Raw genomic sequence first — 9,793 nt, forward strand, 5'->3', positions numbered from 1 at the left:
TACCTACTCAGTACTTGTGCCTTGTACTGACCCCTACTTGTATGTTTCTTTCTTGTTATTTGTGGAGTGCAGCAAACGTGCCATCGACTTTGACTCAACCGCAACTCTAGCCAGACTTCAGCATAATCAGATTTCAGGGTGAGATATTGTTCCTAGCTCGGACTGGATTCTTTCCTTCGCGTCTTGATGTCTTGAAGTTCGGACATGGACTATCTCTTTTACTTATTTTAGCTTCTTAGATACTCTTAGATTTAGTAATTTGAGGATAGATGTTCTTGTGATGATGACTTCCAGATTTTGGGGATAATGATAAGTTTTGAGTTTTAGAAGTTAATTATTGATTTCGTTAATGAGTTTTAATTCTTCCGCATTATATTCTATTTATTATCGTTGAATTGTTGGGGTTTAGATTGGTTGGTTCTCTCACATAGGAGGGTAAGAGTGGGTGCCACTTGCGGCCCGTTTTGGGTCGTGACAAACTTGGTATCAGAGCATTAGGTTCGTTGGTCTCATCACACAAGAACAAGTCTAGTAGAGTCTTGAGGAACGGTAGGGGGACGCCTTTACTTTTCTTTGAGAGGCTATAAGACTTTAGGAAAATTCCATTCTTTCCTTCTTTCGTGCTTTTACTTGGATCCAATTGGTATCTAGGTGATACAAATTGGTATCTGACCATCTTCACTCTATTTCACAGATGGTTAGAACTAGAGCAACAACTGCGCCAACACCAACACCGGCAAGACAAGATGCGTCTGAGCCAGCCACTGGGGTTGTAGCTCGAAGATGAGCAGTGGCAAGAGGCCGTGGTAGAGGTCGCGGGAGGACGTCCTCTAGAGGAAGAGGACAAGCACCTGGCCCATCTAGTACTAGGGCGGTGACTCCTCCACCGACTGAGGAAGTAGTAAGAGAGGGTGAGGAAGGGGAGGATGAACAAGTGCAGAATGAGGAATTACCACCCCAACCTACCCCAGAGATGATTAACCAGGTTCTTGCTTATCTTAGCGGGTTATCTGATCAAGGCCAGACACCTCCAGTGTTTTCTGCACCAACGCCTCAGGTTTCGGGAGTACAACATGCAGCTGCTATGGCTCCCCGCATGGATGCCTCATTGGAAATAGGCACGTTTCCTCGGTTGACTACAGGACCTATAATGACAAGTGATCAGCACGAACTTTTCAATAAGTTCTTGAAATTGAAACCTCCAGTCTTCAAGGGTGCTGAATCTGAGGATGCCTATGATTTTGTGGTTGATTGTCATGAGTTTCTACATAAGATGGGCATAGTGGAACGATTCGGTGTTGAGTTTGTAACCTATAAGTTTCAGGGAAATTCCAAAATGTGGTGGCGATCGTATGTCGAGTGTCAACCAGCACAGGCACCGCCTATGACTTGGGCATCATTCTCTAGCTTGTTTATGGAGAAGTATATACCCCGGACTTAGAGGGATAGGAGTAGAGATGAGTTCTTGAGCCTAGAGCAAGGCAGGATGTCGGTTACTGCGTTTGAGGCTAAGTGTCGTGCATTATCTAGGTATGCCACCCAGCTTTGCTTCAGTCCACAAGAGCGGATTCGCCATTTTGTGAAGGGATTGAGGTCAGATTTGCAGATTCCAGCCTTACAGGTATCTACTGCAGCAAAATCCTTTTAGGAAGTGGTAGACTTTGTGATAGAGGTGGAGGGAGTGAAGCCAGATGATTTCACCATGGCATCAACAACTAAGAAGTTTCGTAAGGGAGGTGAGTTTAGTAGTTCTTACTCCAGAGGGCAGAGTTCAGGAGGGTATCCAGCCCGACCTATTCAGTCTTCACTACAGGCTGTAGCTGGGGGTCCACAGACCGGTCAACATTTCTCTGAGTTTGGAGGTTATCCCCAGACTCCGTCGTTCTCACAGAGACCTATGCTCGAACCCAGAGAGTGTTATGGATGTGGGGAAATTGGACATATTAAGAGATATTGTCCAAAACAGAGTTACAGACCTTCAATAGTCAGGGGTAGAGGTGGTCATGGAAGAGGCCGCTATTCTGGAGAACATGGTGGCCGAGGTAATGGTGGTCACACAAATCAACCGGGGTGGCGGACAAGCCGGAGCGACTGCAGCACAACATGGTAGGGGCAACGGATAGACAGGTGATAGGGCCCATTGTTATGCTTTCCCTGGGAGGTCTGAAGCGGAGACATCTGATGTTGTTATCACAGGTAATCTTTTGGTTTGTGATTGCATGGCTTCTGTATTATTTGATCCTGGATCCACATTTTCATATGTATCTTCCTCATTTGCTACTGGTCTTAATTTACATTGTGAATTGCTTGACATGCCTATTCGTGTTTCTACTCCGGTGGGTGAGTCTGTGATAGTTGAAAAGGTGTATAGGTCTTGTCTTGTGACTTTTATGGGGAGTAATACTCATGTAGACTTGGTTATCTTAGAAATGGTTGATTTCGATGTAATTCTGGGTATGACTTGGCTTTCTCCAAACTTTGCAATCTTAGACTGTAATGCCAAAACTGTGACATTGGCCAAGCCTGAGACAGATCCGTTAGTGTGGGAGGGTGACTACACTCCCACTCCAGTTCGTATCATCTCATTTCTTCGTGCTAAGAGAATGGTTAGTAAAGGGTGTTTAGCTTTCTTGGCACACCTCAGGGATGATACTACCCAAGTACCTTCAATTGAGTCGGTTTCGATAGTCCGTGAGTTTTTGGATGTGTTTCCTGCAGACCTTTCTGGTATGCCACCAGATAGAGATATTGATTTCTGTATTGATCTGGAGCCGGGTACTCGCCCCATTTCCATACCCCCTTATAGAATGGCTCCCGCTGAGTTAAGAGAGTTAAAGGCCCAACTTCAAGAGTTGTTAGGGAAAGGTTTTATTAGACCAAGTGCATCCCCTTGGGGTACTCCTGTTTTGTTTGTGAAGAAGAAGGATGGAAGTTTTCGGATGTGCATTGACTACAGACAACTGAATAAGGTAACTGTTAAGAACAAGTATCCTCTTCCTCACATCGATGATTTGTTCGATCAGTTACAAGGTGCTTGTACCTTCTCAAAAATTGATTTGAGATCTGGTTATCATCAATTGAAAATATGGGCAACGAATGTGCCCAAGACTGCTTTTCGAACAAGATATGGGTATTACGAGTTCTTAGTAATGTCTTTTGGGCTTACGAATGCCCCTGCTGCGTTCATGAGCTTGATGAACGGAATCTTTAATCCATATCTAGATCTCTTTGTCATTGTATTCGTTGATGATATACTGGTATACTCAAAGAGCAAGAAAGAACATGAGGAGCACTTGAGAATGGTATTGGAAATGTTGAGGGAGAAAAAGCTTAATGCCAAATTCTCCAAGTGTGAGTTTTGGCTAGATTCAGTGTCCTTCTTGGGGCATGTGGTTTCTAAGGATGGAGTGATTGTGGATCCTTCTAAGATCGAAGCAGTGAAGAGTTGGGAAAGACCTACTAATGTTACAGAGGTAAGGAGCTTTGTTGGTTTAGCTAGCTACTACCATCGATTTATCGAGGGATTTTCTTCTGTTGCTTCCCAATTGACAAACTTAACTAAGCAGAGTGTCCCATTTGTATGGTCAGACGAGTGTGAAGAAAGCTTTCAGAAACTCAAGACCTTGTTGACTACCGCACCAATTCTTACCCTGCCAGTGGAAGGTAAGAATTTCATTATTTATTATGATGAATCCTATTCGGGTTTGGGTGCAGTGCTAATGCAAGAGAAGAATGTAATTGCTTATGCTTCGAGACAATTAAAGGTGCATGAACGTAATTATCCGACCCATGATTGGGAGTTGGCTGCGGTAGTGTTTGCATTAAAGCAATAGAGACATTATCTATATGGGGTTAAGTGTGAAGTCTATACGGATCATCGTAGTTTACTGTATGTCTTTACTTAGAAAGATTTGAATTTGAGACAGAGAAGGTGGATGGAACTACTGAAGGACTATGATATCACTATTTTGTATCATCCGGGAAAAGCTAATGTTGTGGCAGATGCTTTAAGTAGAAAGGCAGGGAGCATGGGAAGTCTAGCCCACTTGCAGGTTTCTAGACGCCCATTGGCTAGAGAGGTTCAGACTCTGGCTAATGACTTTATGAGGCTAGAAGTAAATGGGAAGGGAGGATTTTTGGCCTGTGTGGAGGCAAGATCTTCCTTTCTTGATAAGATTAAAGGAAAACAGTTTACCGATGAGAAACTGATCCGGATCCGAGATAAGGTGTTGCGAGGAGAGGCTAAAGAAGCAAAAATCGATGAGGAAGGTGTTTTGAGAATTAAGGGAAGGGTATGTGTACCCCGTGTCGATGATTTGATTCACACTATTCTTACAAAGGCTCATAGTTCAAGGTATTCTATACATCCTGGTGCAACCAAGATGTATCGTGATCTAAAGCAACATTTTTTGTGGAGTAGGATGAAGCGTGACATTGTTGATTTTGTTGCTCAATGCCCGAATTGTCAGCAAGTAAAGTATGAACACCAGAGGCCTGGAGGGACACTTCAGAGAATGTCCATTCCTGAATGGAAGTGGGAGAGAATTGCAATGGACTTCGTGGTTGGTCTTCCAAAGACAATGGGTAAGTATGACTCCATTTGGGTAATTGTTGACAAATTAACTAAGTCTGCTCATTTCATTCCGGTCAAGGTGACTTATAATGCAGAGAAGTTGGCCAAACTTTACATCTCAGAAATTGTTCGATTGCATGGAGTTCCACTTTCCATTATATCAAATAGGGGTACGCAGTTTACTTCTATGTTTTGGAAAACATTGCATGCTGAATTAGGTACTACGTTGGATCTTAGTACTGCATTTCACCCTCAGACTGATGGTCAGTCTGAGCGAACGATTCAGGTTTTGGAGGATATGCTTCGTGCATGTGTGATAGAGTTTGGTGGTCATTGGGATAACTTCTTACTCTTAGCAGAGTTCTCATACAACATTAGCTATCACTCAAGTATTGATATGGCCCCATTTGAGGCACTGTATGGGAGAAGATGTAGGTCTCCCATTGGGTGGTTTGATGCATTTGAGGTTAGACCTTGGGGTACTTACCTTCTGAGGGAATCATTAAATAAAGTGAAATGCATACAAGAAAAGCTTTTAGCGGCTCAAAGTAGACAGAAAGAATATGCAGATCGAAAGGTTAGAGACTTGGAGTTTATCGAGGGTGAACAAGTCTTGCTGAAGGTTTCACCCATGAAAGGGGTGATGCGGTTCGGTAAGCGAGGTAAGCTTAGTCCGAGGTACATTGGTCCATTTGAAGTTCTGAAGCGCGTGGGGGAGGTAGCTTATGAATTAGCCTTGCCCCCAGGACTCTCAGGAGTGCACCTGGTATTTCATGTGTCTATGTTGAAAAGATACCACGGGGATGGAAACTACATCATTCATTGGGATTCAGTTCTTCTTGATGAGAATTTATCTTATGAGGAGGAGTCTGTTGCTATTTTAGATAGAGAAGTCCGCAAGTTGAGGTCAAGGGAGATTGCATCCATCAAGGTTCAATGGAAGAATCGACCAATTGAAAAGTCCACTTGGGAGAAGGAGGCTGATATGCAAGAAAAATACCCACACCTGTTTACAGATTCAGGTACTCCTTTTCGCCCTTGTTTTTCTTCTTGTGATCGTTCGGGGACAAACGATGGGTAAATTGGTATCTATTGTAACGACCTGTTAGTCGTTTTGAGCAGTAGAGTTTATTCTAGTAATAGTTGTCTGGGTCGACGGATCCCACGACGGACCGTCGAAGGGGTCTCGTTCCAAAACACTTAGATTCTAAAATTTTGGGTACTGAGAACAACTATCTGAACTTCGCGACGACATGGCAGGACGGATCGTCGTGGGCACGATGGACCGTCACAGACCCTTTAATGAAATTCAGTCTCTGAACTTTGTGACGGAAGCAGCAGGACGGACCGTCGCAGGCACGACGGGCCGTCACAGGCTGCGTAACCCTGACTGAGTCGGATTTCTGTTAAATGTTTTAAGGGGCGTTTTGGACTATTCCTGCTTATAATTGTAAAGTTAGTGGGTTAATGTTAATAATTCAATTACTTGGGGGTTAAAGGTGATAACCTTGAAATAAATAGTGGGTTACTTTTACCATCTTTTATACTTAATTATATGGTAATTAGGGTAAAAGAAAAAGAGTTTGAATAAGGAAAAATAGAAAGAACAGAAGAGAGGGACGAACGAGCGAGAGAAGATAGAACGAAGAGGAAAGCAAAGACCTTGAAGAGTAGCTTGCGTGATCACGAATTCTTCGATGGAAGTAGGTTATGGTTTATGTTATTTCATAGTAAACTCTTAATAGCGAATGATATGTATTGGGTAGTATTGTAAAGTCTTCTATATGCTTAATTGTATGCTTGCATGATGTGATTATGTAAGTGTAATGAGTTGGAAAGATGAGGTTGTGAAGCTTAAACCTAAAACCCTCTGTGTTAATGATGATGCCTTGGTATAAAAGAAGGCTTGATGAACTAAAAGAATGAGGTTAGTGGATCAGGTGTCACGTTCCGACACCAGGATAGTAGTAGTGAATCGGGTGTCACGTTCCGACACTAGGATAGTAATAGTGGATCGGGTCACGTTCCGACACCAGGATAGTAATAGTGGATCGGGTGTCACGTTCTGACACCAAGATACTAGTAATGGATCGGGTGTCACGTTCCGACACCAGGATAGTAGTAATGGATCGGGTATCACGTTCCGACACCAGGATAGTAGTAGTGGATCGGGTGTCACGGTAGTAGTGGATCGGGTGTCACGTTCTGACACCAGGATAGTAGTAGAGGATCGGAGTGTCACGTTCCGACACCAGGATAGTAAAAAGAATGAATCTTGAATCATGTTAATATACTCAGGTTTAAAGAAACTATTTCCCAAACGAGTATGGTGTGGAGGCGTGAGTACTCATGGATGCGCTTGGGTTGTGGCCAATGGTTATGGTACTTGTTGTTGTTGTCTGTTGAGTATTGTAGTTGATTTTATGTTATTATCTGATATATGTTATTTTCTATTTTGAGTTGGCCGATGATACCTACTCAGTACTTGTGCCTTGTACTGACCCCTACTTGTATGTTTCTTTCTTGTTATTTTTGGAGTGCAGCAAACGTGCCATCGACTTCGACTCAACCGCAACTCTAGCCAGACTTCAGCATAATCAGATTTCAGGGTGAGCTATTGTTCCTAGTTCGGACTGGATTCTTTCCTTCGCGTCTTGATGTCTTGAAGTTCGGACATGGACCATCTCTTTTACTTATTTTAGCTTCTTAGATACTCTTAGATTTAGTAATTTGAGGATAGATGTTCTTGTGATGATGACTTCCAGATTTTGGGGATAATGATAAGTTTTGAGTTTTAGAAGTTAATTGTTGATTTCGTTAATGAGTTTTAAGTCTTCCGCATTATATTCTATTTATTATCGTTGAATTGTTGGGGTTTAGATTGGTTTGTTCGCTCACATAGGAGGGTAAGTATGGGTGCCACTCGCGGCCTGTTTTGGGTCGTGACAGTAGGAAATCAAACTCTAAGTCGAGGACTTTCTACACAAAATGGTATAAATATAATTATTTAATTTAGTATCGGTTAACCCGTTAAGAAAAAACTTCAAACCGTTAAGAACCGATAACCCGATAACAAAAAAATCAAAACCGTTATTAAAACCACTAAACTAATAACCCAATACTATAAACCAATAACTTTTTTATCGATTCGGCTTATCGGTTTCGATTCGATTTTGAACTGCCCTATGGACGTGTATCTAAATTTAATCAATTAAGTAGAAAAATATTTTTAAAGGCATCAATAATTTAAAACAAAACTAATAATTTACTTTAAATTTAGAAATATTCTCAATACTTTCGCTCTTTTATAAATTTATATAAATTAGAACAATAAAAAGATCCAGCCTTCAAATGGCTGTCAATATTCTTTTCAAAATTCAAATTTATCTATAAATCTCTCTTATTTACTTCCCACAACGATCATCAGGTCCATATCTATTCAATATTCACACTTGCGTCAACATAATGTCCACTTCACATTCGTAGAAAATGATTGGCTATATATAATAATTTATAATTTAAGTTACTTGACACCATAGAGCATGTGGACATTATTCAATTTCAATTTTGTACTTGTACTCTTTCCATTGACAATGATGATTTTTCACCTTCTTTTTTTTTAGAAATTATATTTAGAAATTATATTTGTATGTTATAGTTATAATTTACATAATTATACTTATGACAAATTTTATGTTTGTTATGGAGCTTTTGATTTGTATAACTCATCAGAAACATCCAATTTTATACAAATTGTTCTATTTTGTATAATTTCATTATACATTGTAATTTGTATAATAAGATTTGCATTTGTATATTAATAAGTGTATAGGACGAAAATATATGTATTTGTATTTATATATGCACTTTTCGCTCGCTTAATACAAACACAAACACATTTTACATATCTTATATCGAAATGTATAAAATGACTAATTGTATATCGAAAATGATAATTATACTGAAATCAGATGGAAAAAAATGAAATGTTTGCTGCAAATTACAATTAAAATAGACTATGACTATAACATTTAATTTGAATTAATCGTTTGCTATTTTATACAATTTATTTTTATAATCTATCTAAATCTAAATAACATCTGGCAACCCAAAATCTAGATTATTGCTTCGCATGATGATAAAGATTTTATTTTTTTCAAAAAATATGTTGGCTTAGTCTCTCATCCAACTTTTGCTTCAATAGCTAAGTTGAAGTGTTCAATGCAGAGAAATAGACTTGTGGAAAATGATGGTTAAAAAAATTTCACTCAATTAAACACTTGGACACGTTTTGATATAATAGATAAAAAAAAAATTCTATAATAACGCATTATAGAATTAATAATAGTTTGTACCGATATAAGCTATCTCGATCTCTAAGTAAAAAAATAATCCTAAGATAACTTGCTCCGAAATAAAATAGTTAAAAGGATAAAAATATTCCTTCAAACATCTTTTTTATACATCACTTTACATTGATTACACTAATGAAATGCATTTATAACCAAACAATTTATTCATAGAAATTATACAATGCATTCATTAAGAAATTATATGAATATTACTAATTCCATCGTAATTTATATTCGAATCAAATAGTCTTTAATCCTTTTAATTTAAGTGGTACAAAAAGCATAGGAGATATCGAAACTGACGGCGCAAGTTAGTCCACAATCCATTTTTAAAATATCTAATAAAAGATTTTAATTTAGAACCTTTTATATGTTAAGTCAGATTTCGGTGCAATATGAAGGATTATAACATATATATATTTGTTGTGGTCTTTTGTTAATTACTCTTTTTCTTCTATGCAATATCTGTTTGTTTGTTTATTTTATATCATCAAACTAAGGATTAAATAATATCACATATAATACATGTATTCGATTCATGGTGTATATTTAGTTTTTTATGGTCCCTTTGATCAACTATTGAAAATAAACTAATATTTATAGTATATTCATAGAAGTTTTCCATAAGTTTTGACAAAGATATTATGAATACAAATATGGGCCAGTTAAGTTTTTTGGGCCATCCTTATGTATCTAAAGCTGAGCTACTTGTGGATTGGGCCTACATAAAATGTCTTATACTAAAAACAAAGAGAAAAAAAGAGGGACGATCTATTTTAATGTCCCGTTTAGAATCGATTTGGAATGATTTTTGATTTTTGAACTTATAAGCCTAAATTCATAGATTGAAATTCTAACTTTTCTTATA

Source organism: Solanum lycopersicum, chromosome 8 (assembly GCF_036512215.1).
Source record: "Solanum lycopersicum chromosome 8, SLM_r2.1".
Classification (NCBI taxonomy): Eukaryota; Viridiplantae; Streptophyta; class Magnoliopsida; order Solanales; family Solanaceae; genus Solanum; species Solanum lycopersicum.